This window comes from Crinia signifera, chromosome 2 (genome assembly GCF_055691185.1).
Source record: "Crinia signifera chromosome 2, ASM5569118v1, whole genome shotgun sequence".
Lineage (NCBI taxonomy): Eukaryota > Metazoa > Chordata > Amphibia > Anura > Myobatrachidae > Crinia > Crinia signifera.
The window spans coordinates 121,216,490-121,242,862 of NC_139218.1; positions in this window are offsets into that span (position 1 = coordinate 121,216,490).

Here is a 26,373-nt window from a genome sequence, read left to right on the forward strand (position 1 = left end):
GAAATTATAGTAGGTACTGTTCAACCTTCCATAGTAAATAATGCCTGTTGCATAAGGACATGCAAGATTCTAGTGGGATAGTATGTAATACCCTGCTCCTGTGATGTATTACTGTATGTCTGACAGGGTGCATTGTGCTACACACGTCTGTAATTTTACAGGCAGACAATTTCCAGCAGCCTCTGCAACTGTTTCAGAGGTCAGGAGTTGGTCACATGACCAGTGTCAGGAGATGACAGTTGAGAGTGAGGAACCGTTGGGGAAGGCAGTCGGAGGTAATGATGAGAGAGGTGAGAAAATGCTGCGGTGTTACAGCCAATGGAGGCTGCGTGGGACCACATACCAAGGAGACAGTGATCTGAGACCCCAGTGCTAAGAGACATGCAGTGACAGTGAGGAAGTCTACAACCTCAGCATCCACCAGAGAGGGCCAGTGCAAAGGAGCGGCCTAAGTGACTGACAGTGGGCTGAATCTGCAGCATTGCAGCTGCGCTGGCACAGGTACCTTAGCGACAGGCCTTGAAATCCAATCCAGAGCTTCTATATACAATATAGGGAGGCAGACCAAACTGTATAAATATCCCAGCCGTGGTATGTGACAAGGAGGCGAGACACAGTAGAAATCCCGGAAGGATTTTAGTGACCAAGCTACTAACTTTTAAGTAATCTGTGTGAGGGGCTCCAATAGACTGGTGTTTAGCTACACTACTCACACAATCAGACATAATCTGCGGAGCACTGCAAAGAGTGGAGAAACAACAGAGCGAGATATTACAGAGGATCTAATAGGAAACATGAAATGGAATACAGTTTGTTACTAAAAGTACCCTTCAGTATGTATTAACAATTTACTTAAGTCAGCTGACTAGGAGACAAAATATATAAATAGCTATTTATATCTTCGGACAATTGGTTTTAGCGAAAAACATCGAAGGTTACAGTGACTATATTTATCAATTAAAGAAGTGTTACCTTGTTAACGTTTCGTGAAACAAAGTTATGGTTCAGTGGAGTGATCATACTCTCATTCTGCAGAAATAAATCTAAGAGCCTTTCCAAAGAGACTTTCAACAGCAATTTAGAGAAGGAACTTGAACTTTGCGTATTGTTGTGTTAAGGTATATGATACTGTAAGGTATTTGTATAATTTCTTATGTCATGCGATGTCTTATTAAAATGTATACAATATTTGTGGTAAATTAACCATTATATATAGCTTGGAGAGTGAAATTGGAAGAAGTTGGGAGATGCATTAGGTGGCTGTAAAATAAATATTGTGTTGATATTTATTAATTGTAAATTATATTGTGTATAAATAAAGTTTTGTTAAACTTGTATCCAAGCTGGTACAAGATACTTTAAGGGTCATTACACTATCTCTATCTTTTTCTCTCATTCCTCATTTTCCATGTAAAACATCTCTATTTCTCTCTCTCTGTATCTCTATATCACTGCTCTCTTTCTATCTCCTGCTAAGGCACATTGCAGTGACAAAGGCTGGAGGGGTTTTGAAGATTTTGCTATGGGGTCCATAGAGTTCTAATTATGATCCTGTTTCAATTTATAGGTTTGAAATGCTTTCTGCATTTTTGGCTGTAGATGTGCTCCCAGTACTTTTCATTTGCAATTTAGCATTGAATATGGGTCCACTTAAAGCATTTTTGGAAATGTTCCCCATAACATTATAGACCCTTAGAATAATAATATTATGAACATTTGCAAACAAGCTCTCTGGATTTATTTGGTTGATATCCATTTGCAAACAAGCTCTCTGGATTTATTTAGGTTGATATCTGTGTTCCTTGAGCATGGTAAATGGTGATTCATCGGATAATACCACCATTGTCTATGCCCTTTTAGTGACAGTACATACAAATGAGAATTGCCCACTGTTTATGAACCACAACCAAATCTTGAATTTTGAAATATCAATTTTGCATTTTGGGGAAGATTTATCTAAGAGAGAGATAAAGTGGATAGAGCCCAAAAAATCAATTCCTAAGTATAAAATGACAATTTGAAACAATGGTTCCACAGTACTTCCTGTGGAACCCTTGTGGTATCGTATAAATTAAGGATGGTGATGCTAATAAAAACAAAAACAACAACAAAAATAATAATAATAAATAACATTTATAGTGATTAGCACTATTCTAGTGTATAAATATCCTCACTTTAGCTTTCCTTATTGACATTAACGTACACACCAATGCTTGAAAAACATTAAAAGTTGTACTGACTCTGTCTATGTATTATTTTGCTAAGCAATTCCCCACAATTACCATTACTGAGGTCGGTATGAGCGCAACATGCTCCACTTCCTAGAGGTGTGTGAGTCAATGCCTCCACTCCACATTCAACCAGTTGATGGGCTCTGAGCACCCATAATCATGGCTAATGAGTCCTATTGGTGTGCAGTGTATACCCATGCCCAATACTGAATCTGATGTATAGATGAAGCCGTGCTCCCTCTTGCTGGCGCATCGCCAGAACGTCACCGCTGGCGATCCGCAAGCAGCCCGGCATCCATCTGACTGAGACGCGCGTGCGTCTCACGCGTACGCGCATCTCAGTTTCCGCTCTCTCCCCTTTCGCAGATACAGATGGCGGGTGGTGGGGGATGGCGGCTAGCGTCGCCATCGCCATCCCCTGCAAAGAAGACACCCGCTCCTTCTGTATGTTGTATTGGATTGTTATCCATTTGTCATACAGGAAGTGATACTGCAGACATGGCACAGTATGACTTGCAGGTAGTAAAGACTAAAGTTAAAACACTTCTGCAGCTCTCCAGCATCCTGTGCTACATATGTGTCCACCATCACCATGGGCATGTGCAAACATATTGTTGCAATGCTGAGGGTGGACACAACAGTAATTTCCACACAATCCACTTTCCAAACATGTCTCTTCTGAGAGGCACAAAGAAGCCTGCATTAGGAGGATGTGCAGTTCCTTCTATTCCACATGGGGTATTATAGGGTTGCTCCAAGGTACCTACCTAGCTCTTAGTTTAGATATATTTAAGTAAGGCGCCATTATCATGTAGCTCTTTGCTGGTTATTGGTAGACCCAGATTAGGGTAACAGTGTATTGGGGAGCGGTGCCCCTGGATTGGTTGGGCTGAACAGCTTTAGTGTGGCACACCATTACATTCTATTAACACTTAGCACTTACTAATTGCCTCTCTAATACTACAGTATTTCTTTAATATGTTTATTAATTTAATTATCTTTCTTTCGATTTCTATATATAGCTTCAGCTTACTAACACTAATATTTATTAACACTATCGTTTTACATTGGTGTGCTACCGTGGGCTTTGTGGCTTATGCTAATTTTTTGGGCTGCTGCACCCTGCACCTAGATATAGCGCGAGGGACCCCCAATACACAGAGAAGCCTTGATGATGGCTTTGGGGATTATTCATACATGTGGGCAAATATATGTAACGAAGATCTCTGAATTCTGTTACTAAATAGGATTTATATCTTATTACTTGTATTAGTCAGGGTGCTGGGGAAAACAAAGTGGGTTCTCATTTTAAAAACATGAAATACATTATTTAAGCAGGAATTTGCAATTTTAAACAAATTGACACATCTTTATTTACAAAAGAATAACATTATTTGAAGATAACGAATCAATAAAAAAATAAGTACATATTTATCGAAATATTCTTTGTGATGTTAACTAAGCTGTACGTTTTCATTTCATGCATAAACACAAGTGCAGCAGAAAACACACAGTGCTGAAGAAGAGAAAACCAACAGAGAGTATGAAGACCGCAGGGAAGCAGTGGGGGCAACAGGACACATTCTAATTTCACATTATGACACAATTAAAAGCAAACATTTACCAGCTTGCTGAAAATAATCAGCTAATTGTGTATCTTTGGGAGGGATGCGTTTTCGTCTTTTTTTCTTTTCTAGCGATAACATCCCTTTATTAGATTGTCTGAGTAATTAGTGGCAAAGCCAATTTGTTTACAACCAGTTGCTGAATGATAATTGGCGTCTCCTGTTTTATGTTACGATTTCAAAGTGGAATGCAGTATAGTTTAATGGGAACCCATTGAGTAATTCACAGGATAAGCTTCATTTAGCAAATAGGGCGGAGAAGAGGCAGTCAGGTGACAAAATGGAACAATGTTTTAATGCAAGTTACCTAGTGCAATGTATCATTCTCATTTATAAAAAGGAGGTTTGTGATATTACTAAAATGGAATCAATCAGCTTCACTGTATCTACTGTATGTCTTAACTGACTAATGTACTGTGCAGAATGTCATAGTTTACTTTTAAATTATTATTTAGCAGATTTATTTTTCAAGATTTTTTAATATAAATATATATATAAACTCCACCTAAAACAAATAGAGGGGGCGCTTCATGGTGTATTAACGTTTATTAAAAACGTGGAAATCACTTTTTAAAAATTTCTCCCACGGAGAAGGTAATGCCCGTACCGAAATTATCATCCGGTGTGGGCTGAATACCACAAGATATATTATACAATCCACTGGCTCAACAACTGCATGCCCAGAAGGTTTAGTGCAGGGGTGTCAAACTCAAATTCATCGGGGGCCGCATCAGCAGTTTGGTCACCCTCAAAGGGCCGGTTGTATCTGTAGGACTATGTGTCACTATCATAAATTATTGTCACTGCATTCAATTATTGTATACTCAGCAGTAGCATTTCCCTCCTGCTATTGCTGTGAACTGCAGTGCATAAGGGCACACGCTGCCTGCACAGGGGGGCAGCACTCAGTCTTAGGGCATATGTCCTGCTTATTATCATGGGACACAGCAATTAATGATGGGCTGCAATGTGCCAGTGCACACACACACACATAGGCAGAGAGTTTGACACTTACCCGCTCTGATGCGTCCACTTCAGTCTGAGCTGCTCCACCACCAAGGACACAGCTGCGCTCTCACACAGGCGCATTTCCCCCTCCCTCCTGTGAGTAGCGCTCCTCGCACTATCTATCCAGGAGTGGGGGGCAGCGTGCTCCCGGTCACTGTGCAGTGCACACTCAGCAGTAAGTGACCTGGAGCGCACAGCAGCAGCAGCACCATTCACCACGACGGACCTGCTCTTTTCTCTCTCTGGCTCCTATACAGCAGGTGGGAGCAGAGGAGGGGTTGACGACCGGCGGCACTGTGCTAGAGGGCAGACGTTCTCTGGCTTGTAGGCTGCCGCGCATGTGCTGAAGAGGCGGCTTTCTTGTTTAAAAAAAAAAAATTGAGAATAAAAGGTGAAGGCTGGCGGCGGCGGCTGCGCGGGCCACATGAAGAGGTCTGGCGGGCCGGATTTGGCCCGCGGGCCTTGTGTTTGACACCCCTGGTTTAGTGTGTCACTCACGATACCAGTCGGAAGCAGGCACGATCGTTCCAAGACACCGGCGCCTCAGTGTCTTAGCAGCGGGCTTCCACACAGCTTGAGTCCAGCGGCTTCAGAGATGCGTCACACAGACCACGCCCCTACACGTTTCATCAATGGACTTCGTCAGTGGGGTGGTCTGTGTGACGCCGCATCACACATTTATACCAGTATACAGGTGTTAGTCATTAGAGCTTCACTGTTTCTCATATACGGGGCGTCTACACCTGCGATTATTCATTCATTACTATGAACAGCAGTCGCGATGGCTACCATCGATATTTTGATGGAAAAACATGTTTTTTTTTTTAAATTTAGAAAAATGAATAAAAAAGTAATATTACTATTACATAAGCGAACGGAGTTGGAGTGAATGTTTAACAAGCTAGATGTCTTAAAATCGGTTCCCTACCGTACTCGCCAGCAGTAATGGAGTGTGGCGGACTGTATAATAAACAGTTTTTTTATGTTAGATGTTTTTTATCAATGATTCTTTATGGGATATTCCTAGAAAATATTTCTAAACAACTATAAAAGTATATAAAAAAATTATATATATGAACGAACTCTGTCACAGAACTTCTTCCGAAAGAATGAATTTTCTTAAAGGGACTTTACATACACAATCGTCACCCATATTGTGAGAAATTGGGATTCACTTTACATGCAAAGCCATACATTGACAATCCACATATTCTTAAAAGGACACTATAACTTGGTACCTCCATCAATTATCCACAGAAAACTGCTGTATGTGCAAAGTATATATGAGAATTGCCAATTAATCTGATACACCTTGCAAATGTTAGAGCATTTTCACATACAGGAAAATCAGGACTTTTCTATATTTGGCAACATGCCACCAGATGTAATTAGTTAGACAAGACAGTTCAAGGATACATGACCTCAAATAATCCAGTAAGAGACATAGAGAACTAGAAGAGACATAGAGAACATATTTACATATTAAAACCAGATGTCGATCGATGGTGGGGGATACAGGCAAAATTCATCGATGGTACTCTCAGAATGTAATTCCTATTGTATAAATGGTGTTATCTCATAGTTCTCATTGAGACCTCGGGGCATAACTGTATTGAGAGTGATTATCCAGTAGGTTTCCCTCCTGGACAATCTATTTTCTCTATCTCCTCCCCTTTTATCAATCTGGATATGTTCAATAGCCCTGAACTTCAGAAAAGAAGCATCTCCATTATGGCATTGGGCAAAATGCCGCGGGATGCTGTGATTTTGGACTCTGTTTTTTATGTTCCGTGTGTGCTCCAGTATCCGGATTTTTTATGTTCTTTTAGTTTTTCCGATATACTGGAGCCCACACGGACATTCCAACATGTATACAACGAAAGAGGCATTACAATTAATTAGACTCTTAATTTTATGATGTTCAGCTTCTCTGAATTGTAGAAGACCTTGGCTCCTCGCTCCATTAGTGGGCATATTTTACAGCTACCACAAGGATATGATCCCAGGATGCCCCCAAACAAAGTCCGTGGAGCATTCGCAGGGATTTTCTCAAGCTGGCTCTTTGACAACATCGTTTTGATATTATTGGCCTTTTTATATATAATATCTGGATGGTCAGGTAGATGTTCAGAGAGTATAGAGTCCAATTTTAAAACATGCCAATGCTTCCTCAGGAATCTATTTATGTCTTTCTCATTACTGTTGTATTTTGTTATAAAGGGGCAAAATATTTTTTCTGTTTTCCTATTTTTCTGTTTGTATGTAAGAAGCTCTGTTCTATTTTTATTCCTTGCTTTTATGTTGGCATCTTGTATTATCTCATGTGGGTACCCTTTTTCATCAAATCTTTCAACATACACACCGGCTTGTTCATCATAAGCTTCTAGGGTGGTGCAATTTCTACGCAATCTAGTGAATTGCGAGAAGGGTATGTTTTGTTTCCACCTCGGTAAATGGCAGCTATAAAAGTCAAGATAACTATTGCTATCCACTTTCTTGAAGTGGGTATGTGTTTCTATTTTCCCACTTGTTTGAAAGTTTCTTGTACTGTTGACCAAATCAAGGAACTCGATCTCTGACTCACTGATCATGTGGGTGAAGCTCAAGTTATATTCATTGATGTTTATAGTGCTCATAAAACTTTCAAATTCTAGGCTGCTACCATCCCACACGATCGATATAATGCTTGAACAGTTTCAAGTTATCCTTGTATGGTCCTTGTAACACGCCCCTTTCCCAATGACTCATATATAGATTCGCCAGGCTAGGGGCACAAATACTGCCCATAGCCGTCCCGCATAATTGTACAAAGAATTCCTCCAGGAAGCCAAAATAATTAAATTTTAAAACATATTCCAAGCATTTAAATATGCAATGGATATCTATACCAGGTTGAACTAGATGGACGCAAGTCTTTTTTCAGCCTTACCTACTATGTAACTACAGATGGGTCTTGTCCCATCCTTGCTGGCGGGTCGCCAGAACGTCCACGCTGGCGACCCGCCAGCAGCCACGCCAGCGAATGCACTGAGACGCGCGTGCGTCTCACGCGCACGCGCGTCTCAGTCTCCGTCGCCAGCGCGACGGAAACCCTGTCCGTCTCCGCCTCAGGGAGACGGACAGGGTTAGGGGGGGTTAGGGGGGGGTGCGGGCAGGCGGCGGGGACCCCGGGTTACCGCCGGCAAGCCGGCGGGGACCCGGGGGAACGGATGGAAGCGCCGTCGGAAGGGGACGCAAACCCTGTCCGTCTCCGCCTCAGGGAGACGGACAGGGTTAGGGGGGGTTAGGGGGGGTGCGGGCAGGCGGCAGGGACCCCGGGTTACCGCCGGCAAGCCGGCGGGGACCCGGGGGAACGGATGGAAGCGCCGTCGGAAGGGGACGCGCGCGCCTCTCGTGCGCGCGCGTCCCCTTCTCACCATCGCCATGGCGCTGGCGGGTGATGGCGGTGGCGACGCCAGCGCCATCCCCTGCCAAGATGGGACAAGACCCATCTGTATGTAACTATGTAAATCTACTTTGATGCTCTCTAATGCAGGATCATCCGTTAATTTTTCTTTGATTACCTCTATTCCCTTAAAGTGTGGTATCGCAGTGTATAATGTCTGTACATCCACAGTGCACCACTTGTACCCTGTCTGCCACTCCATTTCATTTAGGATTTGCAGTACATGGGTTGTGTCTTGAATATATGTATCAATTTTCGGCACATATCCTTTGATGTACGGATGATCCTGCATTAGAGAGCATCAAAGTAGATTTCATATGTAAATGCTTGGAATATGTTTTAAAATTTAATTATTTTGGCTTCCTGGAGGAATTCTTTGTACAATTATGCGGGACGGCTATGGGCAGTATTTGTGCCCCTAGCCTGGCGAATCTATATATGAGCCATTGGGAAAGGGGCGTGTTACAAGGACCATACAAGGATAACTTGAAACTGTTCAAGCGTTATATCGATTACGTCCTGATCGTGAGGGATGGTAGCAGCCTAGAATTTGAAAGTTTTATGAGCGCTATAAACATCAATGAATATAACTTGAGCTTCACCCACACGATCAGTGAGTCAGAGATCGAGTTCCTTGATTTGGTCATCAGTACAAGAAACTTTCAAACAAGTGGGAAAATAGAAACACATACCCACTTCAAGAAAGTGGATAGCAATAGTTATCTTGACTTTTATAGCTGCCATTTACCGAGGTGGAAACAAAACATACCCTTCTCGCAATTCACTAGATTGCGTAGAAATTGCACCACCCTAGAAGCTTATGATGAACAAGCCGGTGTGTATGTTGAAAGATTTGATGAAAAAGGGTACCCACATGAGATAATACAAGATGCCAACATAAAAGCAAGGAATAAAAATAGAACAGAGCTTCTTACATAAAAACAGAAAAATAGGAAAACAGAAAAAATATTTTGCCCCTTTATAACAAAGTACAACATTAATGAGAAAGACATAGATTCCTGAGGAAGCATTGGCATGTTTTAAAATTGGACTCTATACTCTCTGAACATCTACCTGACCATCCAGATATTATATATAAAAAAGCCAATAATATCAAAACGATGTTGTCAAAGAGCCAGCTTGAGAAAATCCCTGCGAATGCTCCACGGACTTTGTTTGGGGGCATCCTGGGATCGTATCCTTGTGGTAGCTGTAAAATATGCCCACTAATGGAGCGAGGAGCCAAGGTCTTCTACAATTCAGAGAAGACTGAACATCATAAAATCAAGAGTCTAATTAATTGTAATGCCTCTTTCGTTGTATACATGTTGGAATGTCCGTGTGGGCTCCAGTATATCGGAAAAACTAAAAGAACATTAAAAATCCGGATACTGGAGCACACACGGAACATAAAAAACAGAGTCCAAAAATCACAGCATCCCGCGGCATTTTGCCCAATGCCATAATGGAGATGCTTCTCTTCTGAAGTTCAGGGCTATTGAACATATCCAGATTGATAAAAGGGGAGGAGATAGAGAAAATAGATTGTCCAGGAGGGAAACCTACTGGATAATCACTCTCAATACAGTTATGCCCCGAGGTCTCAATGAGAACTATGAGATAACACCATTTATACAATAGGAATTACATTCTGAGAGTACCATCGATGAATTTTGCCTGTATCCCCCACCATCGATCGACATCTGGTTTTAATATTTAAATATGTTCTCTATGTCTCTTCTAGTTCTCTATGTCTCTTACTGGATTCTTTGAGGTCATGTATCCTTGAACTGTCTTGTCTAACTAATTACATCTGGTGGCATGTTGCCAAATATAGAAAAGTCCTGATTTTCCTGTATGTGAAAATGCTCTAACATTTGCAAGGTGTATCAGATTAATTGGCAATTCTCATATATACTTTGCACATACAGCAGTTTTCTGTGGATAATTGATGGAGGTACCAAGTTATAGTGTCCTTTTAAGAATATGTGGATTGTCAATGTATGGCTTTGCATGTAAAGTGAATCCCAATTTCTCACAATATGGGTGACGATTGTGTATGTAAAGTCCCTTTAAGAAAATTCATTCTTTAGGAAGAAGTTCTGTGACAGAGTTCGTTCATATATATAATTTTTTTATATACTTTTATAGTTGTTTAGAAATATTTTCTAGGAATATCCCATAAAGAATCATTGATAAAAACCATCTAACATAAAAAAACTGTTTATTATACAGTCCGCCACACTCCATTACTGCTGGCGAGTACGGTAGGGAACCGATTTTAAGACATCTAGCTTGTTAAACATTCACTCCAACTCCGTTCGCTTATGTAATAGTAATATTACTTTTTTATTCATTTTTCTAAATTTAAAAAAACAAACATGTTTTTCCATCAAAATATCGATGGTAGCCATCGCGACTGCTGTTCATAGTAATGAATGAATAATCGCAGGTGTAGACGCCCCGTATATGAGAAACGTGAAGCTCTAATGACTAACACCTGTATACTGGTATAAATGTGTGATGCGGCGTCACACAGACCACCCCACTTACGAAGTCCATTGACGAAACGCGTAGGGGCGTGGTCTGTGTGACGCATCTCTGAAGCCGCTGGACTCAAGCTGTGTGGAAGCCCGCTGCTAAGACGCTGAGGTGCCGGTGTCTTGGAACGATCGTGCCTGCTTCCGACTGGTATCGTGAGTGACACACTAAACCTTCTGGGCATGCAGTTGTTGAGCCAGTGGATTGTATAATATATCTTGTGGTATTCAGCCCACACCGGATGATAATTTCGGTACGGGCATTACCTTCTCAGTGGGAGAAATTTTTAAAAAGTGATTTCCACGTTTTTAATAAACGTTAATACACCATTAAGCGCCCCCTCTATATGTTTTAGGTCGAGTTTACGTTTAAGGTCCCGTGGGAATCGGGTCATTTGGAGGGGAGCTGCACCTAAAAACAGCATTTGGATTGGTGTGGATTTTCAAAGAACTTTGTTCCTTGAAGGAAACGGACTTTAAAGTGTCAGCGCACCTATATATCTGTATTATAAATATATATATATATATATATATATATATCATAGGGGCTATGCACTCACTAAATTAACTAACAATAATAAACAGTAGAGATTTAGTTCATGTATTGATCAATGCATGCAGCCTGCAGCCCCCTTCACGGGACCCCACTTTTCTGCAGGTCCTACTCTATTGCTCAAAGTTTTTACCATAAACATAGCCATCACATTAAGACTTCAGGCATGCTATCTGGTCTAAAGCTCACAGCAGCTTTGCTTTTTAAAGGTGAAGCACTTACCAATACACCTGTTGCAAAGCAGCAAGGTAACATTAAAAACATTTAATAACATTAATGGTTGTCCTTAATGGGCAATCAATTCATTAACTTGGGAGCATGCACTTATATTGAATATGGCACTTTCTCAACAGAGCTTGGCTGATCCTCCCTATGTAATAAATAAATAAATAAAAAAATAAAAAAACTCTCCCTAAGGGCCAGATGTATCAAGCTTCAAAAAGTGATAGAATGGAGAGTGATAAGCAGCCAGCCAATCAGCTCTGAACTGACATGTTATAGGCTGGGTTTGAAAAATGGCAAGTAGGAGCTGATTGGCTGGTGGTTTATCACTCTCCACTTTATCACTTTTTGAAGCTTGATACATCTGGTCCATGTCTGCACACATTTGGTTGTGCCTAACAGGAAATTAGGTTACAAGCATTTTAGTATTGTGCCCTACATGTACTTCCCCCATTTATTTTCATTTGGTGGAGGAGCCTGCTTGTGACTATCCATTGGTCCCAATGTGGCTCTAGATGCCCAACTGTGTTTAATGTGGGTAGAGAGAGATGACTCTGAGAAAAGTAGCATGCTAGGTTTCCCTGATAACTGGTGCTGTGGCCAGAGCTGTAATGATATGATATTTAAAGCTCTGGTTCTGTTGCCTACTGCTGAACACTACAGCAATGAGATCCGCTGTCACTTTTATTGCTAGCATAAAATATAGAATTCCACACAAAGCTAAATCTAACATTTGGGACGAGTTCTTTTTTTAAACCATGTATCCATCTAAACTCACTGTTAAGACCTTAAGGAAAGTGTATAGCACCTATCTTTTTGCGGAACGCAATATTTAATCTACTCCTGAGTTTACATTCCTAGTCACGTTCTATACACTTAAAATATTTTGTTGAACAGAAAATTTTAGCTCTGTTTCACATAATATTGTTCAATAATTATAATTATGATGCAATCTTACAATACTATATTTGGTATGTTAGCACTAAGAATTTTTAATGACATACCGACAAATCAAAAATATCAGTTGAAGCCACACAACTGAATATAGCAGTAGAGTCAATGTTCGAAAAAAACTGTGCTATACTCTCCTACTATTATGAAGTGCAACAGGCTCGTTTGTCAGAACACTCTTCTTTCCCACTAACAAGCTATAATCCCGTTAGTAAGATGAACCAGCCTCTGAAGTTGGTTCCCGTAACCTTGACCTTCTGGCATCAAAAGAGAAAAGAAAAGCTCATAGTGTAAAGGGTTTGTCATGTGGCTCAGTAAATGAGAAAGATAGAGAACAAAAGGAAGCAAGAATTCTACATTTACTGATTCAGAATGTGTCAAGTACTCAACACTGGCTGCTCTAGTTTATCCTCCCACATACACAGAGTGGTAAAACCAGGTCACTCTTTCTAATTGACACGGAACACTGCAACTATATAACAGAGACCAGACATAAAATATAAACAATTCTGTACTACATCTAAAGTAAAGATGAAAGACTTGTGTAAATATGCGGTTCTGTAGTTGCAGTTTTATATAGAATTAAGCATTTTTGCCAGGTTTAGTATTTTTTTGAGTGTATCCTTTAAAAATAATCACTTGTTCTGAAAATATTCTGTTTGCTTGATACATGCTTGATGTTAGCATTATTTGAGTGAGCAGTTTAGTACAAAACATACAGCATTTTGGCATAACACAAATTATATTTATGAATTTCATTACAATAATATCTTGATAACATATACCAGTAACAATTACATATGTAATTACTAATTGCTCTTCTGTACATCACTCTTGTTATGGATGGTTAATTGAGTTGTTAGTGCTTTCCTGACTGCACAATCAACTTCTTGACTACACTTCAAAAATGACATCTGGTTAAGCATGTTGGCTTTTTAGTGCACCTGGACTCTACTTGTGCTACTGTTATATACAAATAGAAGAAGTGTCGATTGTTTTGATGAAAAAATTGTAAACAAGTTTATTATATGTTTAAGGGGTTAAGATCCACACACACACACACACACACACACACACACACACACACACACACACACACACACACACACACACACACACACACACACACACACACACACACACACACACACATAAAACTTGGGGGCATGTGCATCAGCTCTGCTTTTTCCCTTACACTGATGTGGTGGCAGCTCTATTGATCATATTATATACCAGTGCTATTGTTGTCATAATTTAAGGCTTTGGACTGAAGGACAGGTTAGAATAATTGAATTGGTACATGAGCAGACCTTTCACGTAGTGGGTTAGACACTAATGAGGAGGGTTAGAGTTAGGCTGTGGAGGAAGGAAGCTTAGGTGTGTAGAGGGAGAGGGTACTTACCCTGCACCTGTCAGAATTGTGTTCAGCAAGATGCCACTGTCAATCTTTTGACTGCTTGCATCCAGTCCTCTGGTCTCGCAAACTAAACCTCTACACACATATCTACAATATATGGCATACAATATGGCTGGTCCAACTTTTAAGTTTCATACGGGAAATTAATTATATTTTGTTAAAAATGCACTCTGGGACACATACTGACACATTTCACATTAAGGGAGAAAGCACTTAAAGAAGCTATAATTTCAATAGCCGTCTTGATAATCTATGGGTCTGATTCTGAATTTTTCGCTGTTGTGTGATCTGTTCGATTATTGTATGACTGTGCTTGCATACAGATAATCATATAACACACGTGAAAGCCAAAATAGTGAGAAAATATAAAAAATTCAAATCGCAGTTTGACGGACAGGAAGTTGGCATTTGGGGTGGAAAAATGCCCAGCCTGAGAATTTGCAGCTCTGCAATTAGGTCTGAATTAGGCCCTTAGCGCTGAATAGCTCTGTTATTTCTGTAACCACTGTATACCAGCATGTCTTATAACAGTGGCATCAGCTATAATCTGACATACAGTAGTAAAACATGTAGCATGCTACAATCTTCCTCATGAAACTCATGTATCCAACTGAAATAAGTTGTTTATTTGTGTCCCAATACATTTAGCCTTTGATCACAGGAATTCCTCAGGTGGTGTGGGTAATGTCACCATTACTGTTGCAATAGGTTGAACAGCGAGAGAAGAATAAAAGCCTAGCTGTGGAGTTGAGAACAGATTGGGGTGCCAGATGAGAGCGAGTGAGGCCAATGAGAAGAAGGTTGCAGTAGTCGTGCTGTGAGATGAACAGTGAGTGGAGGATAAGTTTATTTGCACTCTGGGAGAGAAACGGCCTGATGCAAGCAATATTGTGTATCTGGAGAAAACAGGATTGCACCAGAGCTTGGATGTTTGGTGCGAAAAAGTGGGAGGAGACAAGAGTAACACCCAAGCAGCAGGGTTTGGGAACAGGACAGATGATGTTGTCAACAGTGATAGTGATATTAATAGGCGGTGTTACTCTGGGTGTGGGAAAAATGAGTTCAGTTTTGTGCATGCTGAGCTTCAGAGAGTGCTCAGACATCCAGGAAAAGATGGTGGAGAGGCAGCTGGAAGCAGTGGGGACAGATTAGGAGAGGAGAGGAGAGGTAGAGTTGTGTGTCATCAGCATAAGAACCTCACAAATAGTACCACAAAGCCACAAAGCATCAGCTGGAGTCTGATTCAGTTCTGATCACGCGTCTGCTAAATTTCAGAACCCTGTGATTAGGTACATGCCGCCCTGCCAGAGTGAAATCCACCCCTCCCCCCTCCGTGCCAGTCTGCAAATTGTTTAGCATGACTTGCAAAAATATATCAGCCCTGAGATTAGCTCCAAATCCATTTGCAAGCTTTTCACCATTGAATGATTTTCCAGTGTGTGCAGTCTGTGCATAGCCTTATTTAATGGGGCATCACGGATTGTGTAATGGTTAGCATTACTGCCTCACAGTGCTGAGGTCATGGGCTTCATTCCCACCAGGGCCCTAACTGTGCGGAGTTCGTATATTCTCCCCGTGTTTATGTGGGTTTCCTCCGGGTACTCCGGTTTCCTCCCACAATCCAAAAATATACTGGTAGGTCAATTGGATTCCAACAAAATTATCCCTAGAATGTCTGTGTGTGCGTGTACATGTGGTAGGGAATATAGATTGTAAGGGAATCACTGGGGAAGGGACTGATGTGAATGTTCCACTATACTCTGTAAAGCTCTGTGGAATATGTGTGTGCTATATAAGAAACTGTTAATAAATAAATAATTAATGGCTGTGATAGAAGTTAATTGGGGACAGAGGTGATGTTACACGACTTTCCCTTAATCGCCTGGGCACGCCTGCATTTTCCCTGACACTCCCAGAAATGTTCGATTACCACTCACACACCGGCTCTCATTTAATCACCTTGTGAATTGCCAGCGGACAAAATATTTGCAGGATCTTATCACAGGATGGTCTTGCATATGTGTGTTATGGGTCATACGTATGCACAGTCTATCGATAATCACCCGGCCTGCGAATGTGCAAATGTGTGATCAGTTTTGAATTAGTCTCATGGTGGATATATTAGTTAGCTCCATGGAAATGATTGAATGGACCAGCTAATAGTATAGAAAGACAATATTAATTTCTAATAAATTTAACATTTTCAAAGTTAATGTATATGCTGATCCAGATGGAATAAATCAAAACACAGTGAAGCCTGTAGCTGCGGTAACCATATATTAATAGAAGAAATAAAAAGAAAATATATATTAAAGCCCTGGATTTATCACAGTTAGGTTCCCAGTTAATGAGTCTGCCTTCTGATCTCCATTGGTAAGGAATGTTGCATGATACAAGGAAATCACTCCTCTATGCTGGTGTCTGTATGCTAATCACAGTGGATGTTCCCTTGTCACCTATGCTGCCCCCATGAAATATTCATTTATATATGTGTGCATATTCATTAGGTTACTTCTATAGTAAATCCAATATATCTAGTTTATCTCTAGGTGAACTCCTCCATTGCCTTAATTAATAATTGTATCCATTTGTTAACACTCGTTAATTCTCCAGTGCCCTTTTTAAATCCAAGTATTCATGTTTTTGTCCATATATAAAATGTGATTTGGTTAGTGCTTATATTATATAGTGGAATGACTATTATTTACTTGCTTTTTAGTATCTATGCTTTTTTAGCCTTCACAACACCTATTTAATTAAATAAAATGTGGAGGCGGAGCATTCAAAAAAGACATTTATAAATATGAACAATGTGTAAGATGGAGAATAAAATAGTAAAGCTGATTATGAAACAAACATACACACAGACACACACATGCACGCACACTCACAAACGGGATGCAGTTAAAATCCCGGCGGTCGGGATCCCGGCATTCAGAATCCCAACGCCGGAATCCCGACCGCCGAAATCCCGACACTTTCTCCCTCCGTGGGTTTCCTCGACACCCCTGGATGGAGAATAAATTAGCGTGGCGAGCGTAGCGAGGCACCGGGCCCGCTGCGTGGCGAGCGCAGCAAGCCCGCAAGGAGGGGCGATCGACGTCCCCCCCTTGTCGGGATTTCATCGTTCGGGATTCCGGTGTCGGGATTTTGAACGCCAGGATCCCGACCGCCGGGATTTCATACTGAATCCTCACACACACACGCTATAATAATCCCTACACAGGCATCAGTCTTACCCACCAATAGCTATGAACAGATGCCCAAACAGAAATTGATTCACTTTAGATATGTAAAAATACTTGAACTTTTAATATTTAATCATTGTAGTACCATATAGTCTATTTATTAAGTCTTGGAGAGAGATACAGTGGACAAAAATAAGGGACCAGTCAATCAGCTTTTAACTGCCATATTACAGGCTGTGTTTTAAAGATGACAGTTAGGAGCTAACGGGTTAGTATTTTACCTCTTTCAAGTCTTAGTAACTGAAGGCAGCTGTATTAAGCCTTAAGAAGCGATAAATGCAAGGGTGATAAAGAGTGATAAATGTCCAGCCAATCATCATGTTATAGGCTGTGTTTGAAAAATTACAATTAGGAGTTGATTATCTGGACATGTATCATTCTTTATCACCCTCGCCTCTATCTTTTTTTAAGGATTGATACATCTGCCCCTAAACCTTAAAATATTCTATCTATGAGAAAAAATTACAGCTTCCATCCTTTGGATTAAATAATGTAATTAAGAATAGTATTGGCATTGAAACACCCAAACTACCCTACAATATAGTATATTTATCTTTGCCTGTCATTTGGGAATTCAAAAAAATGTTGAGGGATATTAGGTGCAAGGAGTGTGGGCATTTGAAAACTTAATGAAGTATGTATGTTACTGTATGTTCCCTTATACCTTTAGGCCTGTACGATGTAATTCAGTTTAATTGGAGTGTCCCAGCACTGTTGAAAATGATGATTTAAATAAATATTCCAGTTGATTTGCAAAGGATAACCTAGCAATGTCTTGCTTCGAGATCCACTGCTACAGGTAGGTGAAGGCCTCTATCAATTCTGGAATAGGTCCATATTGTTAAGAAGCTGCACTGGGATTTGGGACTTGAGTATGCATTTATAAAGTTGAACTGCATTACAAATCAGCAGTGGAGTGCATCAGCTCGCTGACATGATCATTATATAATTGTATTATAAACATTCAGTGATCACATTCATGATTTCTCCATATGTCATTTGCTGTCATGAATTAAGAGACTATCTGTTACCACTATATGTATGGCTGTCTCCTGAGTGATTAAGGAACAATCCTAAAAAAGATCCTTGTTTTTTGCATGCATTCTATTTTACTCTCTGCTTGATTCAACATCCTAATTTACCAGTCGATAATCAATCTATTGGTTAATCTTTGATATCACTGAACATCAGCTTATATACATCTATTAGTATCTGTGGGCATTACGGACGGTGTAATGGTTAGCATTACTGCTTCACAGCACTAAGGTCATGGGTTTGATTCCCACTGTAGCCCTAATGGTGTGAAGTTTGTATGTATTCCCTGTGCTTGTCTGGGTTTCCTACAGGTACTCTGGTTTCCTCCCACAATCCTAAAGATATTGTTAGGTTAATTGGTTCCCAACAATTTAACCCTAGAATGTCTGTGTGTGCCTGTACATGTGGTAGGGAATATAGGCTCTTATTCTGGTTCACTCGCAAAACAGCTGTATTTTACAGCTTTGCAAGCAAACTAACGTGAATGCCCACCCCTTGCTGAATGCTAAATGTCCCGCAGGCCTGAGAATGGATGTTTTGCATAAACATCCATTCATATGCTTGCATGCCGGAACCAAACCATTTGATGGTCGCCAACCATCGAATGATTCTGAAGCACTTGCTAATCTAAGTCACTCTCTGGCCTCTCTGAGAACACGGCAGACAGCTGGCATCCGGTGACATCAGCTGCGAGCCCCCAGAAGGCAGTAAGTCACCCTTGTTCGCATGGGGATGCCCAGCATTCTCCTGGGTGCACTCAGTGTTTTTGTGGGTATGCCCAGGCACCCCCCCCCCCCCCACTGCATACGACTCGGAGACTATGCAAGTCTCCAAGGGCACCCGCAGAGAAGACCTGCACATGTGCATTTTGCTTATGCCCATACTCAGATCTTCAACGTCGGGCCGATTAGATCAGAATGACCCCAATCAATTTTTAAGCTCCCATGGGGCAGGGACTGATGTGAGTGTTCAAAATATTCTCTGTAAAGCACTGTGGAATATGTGTGCGCTATATAAATAACTGATAATATATAAAAAAGAAATCCCTACACATTTTTTTTTTATTCTTTAGTCAACTAATTTATTATCTACAGTAGGTACAATAAAATACTGTTTTTGATCTAATGCTAGCTATAAGGATACATATTCATTGTTTTAAAATCTCTTTACAATTGATGTACTATTTTTATTATTTTATTTTCATTCCTGTGCTGTGCACCTATGTAATCTTTGTATTTAAACTGTTTTTTATTTATTTTATTATCTATTGTACTGTTTCTAATTTCAGCATGTCTTTTCATACATGTTTCCATTAATTTTAATGGGACAGCAGCAGAACCCATTCATTTACAGTATTCACCACCAAGAGTTTCTCTGTTTTTCTATACATTTTAGTGAATGTTTTAGTTTGTTTTTAGCTTCTCATAATTTATAGTCTATGAATAGAGCTGGATTGACAGTTTGTCATTATACTTTATATAAAATGTTATTATGCATATGGGGGAAATGTTGGCCAAATGTAAAACAAATATTCTGCATAAAATTTTTGCTCAACTCTACTAATAGAGATTTATTGAAAAAATACACAGTTTTCCATTCTGCATATGCACATATCTGTAGGATAATTACATGTACACTGGCACCATTTCCCGTTACATATCTACTGTACATGTACATAGCTCTAATAATCTTGTACTGGTCATTTTTCTGGAAGCCTCTTCTGATGTGGCCACAAGGTAAGTATGTTCATATATTGTAGGGTTTGAGATGTGAACTAGTGACTCATGTACTGTACACTGCACAATACAGTATGCAGCTATTAAAGATAAGCCAATTACTGTAGATAATCTACACAAAGTTGCTGTGTTAGACGGTACTTAAAGTAAAGTGAGACTTGGCCTGGCAGGTACAGCAGAAAACAGATAGCAGAACATCAAATAAGGTGCTGATTGTAATCCCTTTGAAATGGGGGGAATTCAGCCCTGTTCTGATGGTTGTGGGCCTGTGCATGCACATGGTCTTTTATGCGCATGTGCAGGTCCCCTTTGCAAACGGCTTCAGCAACTTACTAGGAACAAAATTTAGGATATGACCTGAAGTGGCGCACTGCTGCCTGAGAACTGTACTAAACCCTGGTTATCACCCGAATAACCCTCTAAATACAAAACATACAAAACAGTGGGGATTTCCAAGTCTCTGGCGCAACACTTGAATGAAGTGAGTTTGAAGGTCTTTTGTCTTCAGATATTTTCACACTTTTTCAAGAATATTCTCAATTGTGCATAAGAAGAAAAGAACAATCGATGGTTATATACAAATCGGTTTTAAATAAAAGGAGATGATGTGTGGACAATAAATGTAAACATATGGGCGTACCCCCACTCACGGTAAGGCGGGAGATGTACAGACACGTAGCGGTTTCTTTTTATCTCTTTCTCTCTTCTTTCTTCTGTTGTCGGTTTGTCTTCTTTTTGGTGATTGATTTCTCTCCGTGAAGGGTGGGAGTGAAAAGATGGGGGTTAATAAATAGGTCGTTCACGGGGGCAGATGGTGATGGGGTTGGATGTCACCCATGGAAATGCCCAGCATTGACTTGGGTAAAACTAAGATAACACCAGGCTTCCCAATCACTTTCTTTTTATCACTGGCAAAAAATCAGCCACAGGTGGTGGACTTACACAAACAGCATCATCAACATCCTCAGTCTCATACAGAAGTACACAAAAAATTCTCTTCATCCTAATTCTATTTCCACACAATCACCCTCCATTTCTATATTGTCTCATCATCGTCTTTACTTGTACTGCTCCCAACATGTGCAGAATGTGCCACATGTGGGGAGCAGTACAAATGTCAGACTCACACATACAGTGGTGTAACAAATGTCAGACTCACACATAGCTCATACGGACACCCCTAGACTCCCCATATGTATAATAGTTCAGAACACACAGGAGTAAATCTCACCCATGTTTGACCTAAATGAAACATTGATGGGATATATTAAACAAGGTTCTTTTTATTTTAAAAAGACAATAATTTACTATGATTCTGTGTTTGATGGGATTTTGTTTTTCTAATGTATGTATGTATGTATGTATGCAAAAATGACCGCAATTAACCTTGTAGTTTTCTATTATGCTGGGTTCCCACAGTTAGCAGAAGAAGATGCATCAATGACAGTTGAAGAACCACCACTCATAAATAAAGGCTATGGCCTGAGCCTTTCCTTGCCACTGCTTGTAGTAAACGACGTGTTAGCAATTTTATGTTTTCCAGCCATAAATATTCCTTTATTAGAGGTATTATTTTCTTTAGAAATGGTTTGTTGTGGGAAACAGTGCTCAATACCCTCTCTCTAATGTGCTGTAGTAGTGCAAAGTGATAGTAATCAGGCAGTGTAATCAATTTGTTACAATAAGTTACAAATTAAATACAATCTGTCACTTGTTGCTATGGAGGTTATTCTGATCGGTGCGGCCAAACGTGCGTACGTTCACTATTAACGTACGCTAGCCGTACGCGGCCGTTGGGGTTAAGTCCACCCACAAATCAGCCGCTTACGTACGGGCAGTAACAACGTAGAAGGGGAGTGGCGTACAACTGAGCGTACGGCAACGTACGCGGCCGGCCCAGCCCTTACACTCCGACAACTGGCGTACAACTGAGCGTACGGCAACGTACGCGGACGTCTTTCGTCCGTCTTCCCACCGACTTCTTGCGGAGATCTGAGCGTACGCCAGCTTGCACGGACGGCTCCCTATTGTTTTGAATGGAAAACTCAGCTTATGTCACCGCTCGTGAGAGTGAGCGTACGTCCGTGTACGCTGGCATACCCTTCACATATATGGACCTGCAAATCTTGCCTTTCAACTCGAATTCTGACAATTGATTAATTAATCTATTTGTTATTCAATTATTGTTTTCTATTAACTCAATTGTCTACCTTAATAAAGACCCTAATAAAACTACATTTTAACCCTCATTACATGTATATTTGTTATGTTCTAATGTGGCATTTTAATCACTATCTATGTGTCCCCATATTGCTGTTACTTTTAAATCAAGTTATGTTGGTGTTTCTGTATATGTACTAAATTATGTCCATAATTAGTTTGTCCAAAATGTGTAACATGTATACCTACCCTGATGTTATGTGTGATGTTTTAATCGAACAACATTAAACATTCATGCATTTTCACTATGTGTTATTTTACTCAAAAACACACACATTCACACATCAATCATTACCCCTCACCTCAAATGACAAATATAAATTACATTACACATCTGTATGTACCTACCCTTACAAGCCCTCTAACATATTTATTATTAAAAACACAGGCAATTTAGAACACAATAGAAACTTTTATTTCTAACAAAAACAATAAGGGGGGGGGGGGGGGATAAAAATAAATTAAATGCGGGCCTCCAGTAGGCCAAAAAGTATTTGGAGATACAGGAGAGTCAGGACGATCTCCCGCATCAGGGCTGCCACCTCCTCCTGCTGCTGTTCAGTGTCTGTAATGAAGGGATAAAACAAAAAATTAATATATAACATACACAAATGTTTGTTGTATTTGTACATAATAAAAAGTTCAGAGTTATGTGTGAAGGCCACATACATTTTGAAACTACATTGAAGATGGGTCTGCTGTAAACACAGTACTAAAAAATAATATGTTAACACACACATACTGTACAAAGTAAATAACATTAATTAAATTACTCCTTCTTGAATGTATGTATGCTGAGACCCAATTGGTAGTTTGGTTTTGGGGGACTGTCCTCTAACCTCACAATTAGGCTGTGCTATTTAAGGGTTATGACATTGTTGTGGCTTAAGCACTCCTTTATTTTAAATTTAGGACATTGCTATACAAATTATAGGCCTACAGCTATGTTTGTAAAGCATGCATCCGCATGGCCTCACACACTATTAACAAAACAATCTCTACATTTATGTTGCACATCATGCTGGGAACTGGAGTTACCCAACACCTGGAGCCACATTACTACCACACCACTAATGTCGGATATCTCATTGGATGTACTGTTATGTCAATTATTTAAGGGGTGAGGCATGGCCACACTCAAAAAAACCACCAAGGGGACCCTTGTTCCTGGAGAAGGACAGGACACACCTCATGGTCGCCCTGCAGTGATATGTTGCAACTAATGTTGATGTTGGATACACATATGTGGTTGTTGTGATTGTTTATGTGTAGAAATGTGTAGGTAAACATTAGACACATTATTTACTTACGGCTACTTGAGCCATCCTGGTCGCCGCTGGTTGGCTGTGCGGTGGTTGGGGGGGTCAGGAGCAAGGGGGATGGGATGGGAATTTGGATAGAGGTAGTGGGTGTGAGTGGGGATTGGAGAGGTTTGGGGGTGGGTGGTGGAGAGGTGTAGGGGGGTTGGAAATGGGGTGGGGAGGGGGTGGGGGTAGGGGTGTGGGTGGGGGTGGGGGTAGGGGTGTGGGTGGGGGTTGGGGAGGGGGTAGGGGTGGGGGTTGGGGAGGGGGTGGGGGTGGGGGTGGGGGTTGGGGAGGGGGTGGGGGAAGGGGGTGGGGAAATTGTGTGGGCCCCAGCTTGAGCCATTGTCTCGGCCTCCTCTTCCTCCTCCTCCTCTTCCTCCTCCTCTTCTTCCTCCTCCTCTTCCTCCTTCTCCTCTTCCTCCTCCTCTTCTTCCTCCTCCTCCTCTTCCTCCTCCTCTTCCTCCTCCTCGTCTGGCTGCTCCAGGGCTGCCTGCTCCTGGGCTGCCTGGTCCCGGGCTGCCTGCTCCCGGGCTTCCATGCGTGCCCTTGCCCGTGCTGAAATGTTCATGTTGATGACATAGAAATCGAAGATTGGGTTTCATAAAAAAGGGGGAAAGAAAAATTCACATTAGTCATGCTCATAACCTTCCAAATTATCATTGCTGTTATATTTCAGACATTTATCATGCAAACTAATTGATATGCTACACCCAAAAACTGAGCAACTACTTAAACCCCCCCTATACACCCCATATACACCCCATATACACCCCCTATACACCCCCTATACACCCATATACACCCCCTATACACCCCCTATACACCCCATATACACCCCCTATACACCCCCTATACACCCCCTATACACCCATATACACCCCCTATACACCCCATATACACCCCCTATACACCCCCTATACACCCCCTATACACCCATATACACCCCCTATACACCCCATATACACCCCATATACACCCCATATACACCCCCTATACACCCCCTATACACCCCCTATACACCCATATACACCCCCTATACACCCCATATACACCCCCTATACACCCCATATACACCCCCTATACACCCCATATACACCCACATACTCAGGAACATATTTATAAAAAGTACAGAAAACATTTGCAAAAAAACGCAGACATACTAGTAATAAAAACTTACATCGGGCAATATGGCGGCGAAGTGTGCAGAGCAAAACTGGCTGCCGCCGGCGCAGGTCAGACCAGCGCCGCTCCACTTGCCCCAGGCTTCTGCGGACGCCGGTCGTGGAGTAGATTAGGCGGCGGGCAGCAGTATACGCCCGCCGCTTGTCCATATTACTCACATATGGGCCCCTGGGCCCCAGGTGACGGTCCATGGCCTCAACCAAGGCCAACAACTCCTGGGTCGAAAACGGCCTAGCCCTGGTTGAAGTCATAGTGCCAATGGCGCAGTTAATAATTGCAGGTACATATATCACTTTTGGTGCTTGCTGATTGGTGTAAAAAATTGTTTGTTTGGTATTAACTTTATTAATCCTTCTTACATTAACAAACTGGATGCGAATAGAAACTTACGCGGACCGTTCCGATATACACAGACCAAAACCAACAGCATGCATTCAATGTATAGAGAGGAACTGTATATACAGTGTGCGAAAAATAATACACGCAAGCGTCTACTTACAAATACGCTGCTTAAAGGGGGGCACAATACACCGTTTTCCATGGAGAGACGTACTGTATATACAGTGTGCGGAAAATAATACACGCAAGCGTCTACTTATAAATACGCTGCTTAAAGGGGCACAATGCAACATGTTGGTGTATGACAATTTCAGACTCATTACATATGTAAGGAAAGCATTATAACGTGATGTTTTGAAATGTGACTCACAAAGCATACACGAACTCCGACAGATACCAGCTGACAACACTCATCATTGGAATGACAGGTGCACACATTTCATGATGCAGAACACAATGCTCCACAACCTGTGTATGTGCATATACAGGTGATTGATCAGGTGCGTGGAGACCTGCGTAATTTAAGCGGCAATTATCGGCGGGAAATATCGGCGTAAATTAGCAAGTCCATTGCGGGAAAAAATATACGCCCCCTTGTTCATGGCGGGAGATTAACATATAAATATTCAGTCAGATGCAGGCCAGAATTGCTGCAAACATGTCTAACTCAGACGATTCCGCAGCTGAGGACGCTCTGCAGAGAGCACAAGCAGAATCCCTGCTTGAAGCGTTACAGAAGAGGGAACAGGAGCGGAGAAGGAGGGCTCAAGAGAGAGGTAGCCTGCCAGACCAAGCGGGCCCCTCACTAACAGGCCCTGTTCAACCTCCACCAGCTCCACAAGGGCCAAGCAACCAGCCAGAACAAGAGGTTGCATCTCTCCAAACAGGTGTGACCCAGCAGGTGCATGGTGAGAGAACCTCGGGCCACCAGAAAACAGGCTGCAACATCGAGGGTGAGGACTGAGCAGGATGCCACCACCAGAAAGAGAAACCCTGCATTTGTAGAGGCAGAATTAAGAATCTTAGTGCCCAGGGCACGCGAATGGATAGAATTGGCAACCAGGAAGCCGGGTGCCAGTGCAAGGAGAAAGCTTTGGGACAAGATCACAGAGGAAGTGAACCAGGTGTCACCAGTGGTCAGAGATTGGCTAGCGGTGAAGAAAAGGTTAGTGTGTTTGTCAGGGCTATTTTTCAGCAGGCTCCAGCAGGAACTGAGGCCCTTATTCTAGTTCACTCAGACAAAATATTTCTTAGATGGACAAAACCATGTGCACTGCAGGTGAGGCAGGTGTTACTTGTGCAGAGATAATCAGATTT